The sequence below is a fragment of the Myotis lucifugus genome, unplaced genomic scaffold (assembly GCF_000147115.1).
Source record: "Myotis lucifugus unplaced genomic scaffold, Myoluc2.0 scaffold_953, whole genome shotgun sequence".
Lineage (NCBI taxonomy): Eukaryota > Metazoa > Chordata > Mammalia > Chiroptera > Vespertilionidae > Myotis > Myotis lucifugus.
Window position 1 is genome coordinate 139,660 of NW_005872001.1, and position 1,724 is coordinate 141,383.

The 1,724-nt window shown below is 43.5% G+C and overlaps 1 non-coding gene across 1 annotated transcript; it reads left to right on the forward strand.

Annotated features, from left to right (window-relative positions):
- Positions 1–203: 203 nt before the first annotated feature.
- Positions 204–339, forward strand: LOC111824133. Its single transcript, XR_002827226.1, has one exon. It is a non-coding gene; the product is annotated as a small nucleolar RNA SNORA42/SNORA80 family (small nucleolar RNA).
- The last annotated feature ends 1,385 nt before the right edge of the window (positions 340–1,724 follow it).

A 1,724-nucleotide genomic window follows, 5' to 3' on the forward strand; every position in this document is an offset into this window, starting at 1 on the left:
CAAAGGTTAGGGCATTTCTTATCTCCATTCCAGGGAGTAAAGATTATGTAGCTTAAGCGTGATTGTTCGTAGTTGAAGTGATTACCCGCCTGGCACTTAGTTAACGGGTTTTATTCCCTCCCTAACTTTCTCGGAGAGGTGACCTTGGTTAAAACACATAGTGCCAAGAAGGTGAGCAAACATATTAAGAACAGTGTGTCATTGCATGGTCATGATTTATGGGGGGCCCTTGTCTGTGGGCCTCTCATAGTGGACCCATGCCAGAGGAAGTTGCAGCCTCAAACCATTGCCCAGCCTCCTTACCCTTGGGCTGTGAGCACTGAAGGGGGCTGTACAGTATAGAAAAGAAAAAAAAAGAACAGTATGCCATATATGCCAGGTCCCTTGAAACATATGCTGTGCAGATGTTTCTTCCCTGCAGCAACTGTGTCAAGCAGCAAGGATGGACCGGCTTCCGGCAATGAAGGGGGCTCTTTTATCTGGAAAGGCATAATAATTGATTTTGGTGTTTTAATTAATATTCAATTTATTAAAGTTTCAAATTCTTCAATATAAGTTCTTTCAATAGTTAAACCAATCCTCCAATCATTGTTATTTTATTTTCTGAAAATCTAATGTGTCCTTTAAATATATATTTTTTTGTTGATTTTAGAAAGGAAGGGAGAGGGAGAGAGAGATAGAAACATCAATGATGAGAATATCATTGGCTGCTTCCTGCATGCCCTCTACTGGGGATGGAGCCTGCAGCCCACAACCTGGGCATGTGCCCTTACCAGGAATCAAACTGTGACCTCCTGGTTCATAGGTCAAAGCTCAACCACTGAGCCATGCTGGCTGGGCTAATGTTTGTTAATAACATCAATAGTAACCATTGTCCTTAATAAAGTTTTAATTGAATCAGAAGTTAAGCAAAACTTCCCTAAATAATTAACCTTATTTACACACTTAATGAATCTAATTACTTTAAATATATCATGCAACATTTGTACATTTAATTTTTGGAAACATTTCAAAGGTCTATCATGGCTTACTTAAAATTCTAACAAGGAAGTTATCCCATGTTCAAGGATTGGAAGACTTAATATTGTTAAGATGACAATACTACCCAAAGCAATCTACAGATGCAGTGCAATCCCTATCAAAATTCTACAGGCTTTTTTTTTTTTCCAGAAATGGAAAAGCCAATACTCAAATTCATATGGATTTTCAAGGGGCCCCAAGTAGCCAAAAATAATCCTATCTAATAAAGAGGGAATATGCTAATTGACACTGCAAAGATGGCAGCGGCCACAGCCAATAAGAAGGGAATATGCTAATTGACTTCCCCGCCCTCAAAAATGGCAGCACCCACAGCCACAAGATGGCGGAGCTCAGTCTTCTAAGCCCCACCGGGGCGGCAGGAGTGTGGCAAGGCCAGTGCCTGCCTCCAGAGTCCCCCAGTCCCCTCAGTCCCCCAGCCGCCCAGGGCTGCCCAAGGCTCAGGTAACCAGGGCTGGCCGAGACTTGAGCTGCCGGCAGTGACAGCAGCAGAGGTGTGTTGGGGTGTCACCTTCCCCTGATCACCAGGTCGCCACCTGCCCCTGAGGGCTCCTGGACTGTGAGAGGGGAAAGGCTGGGCTGAGGGACACCCCCTCCAGTGCATGAATTTTCATGCACCGGGCCTCTAGTATTTAAAAATAAGAACAAATTTGGAGGACTTACACTTCAGAATTTCAAAATTTACT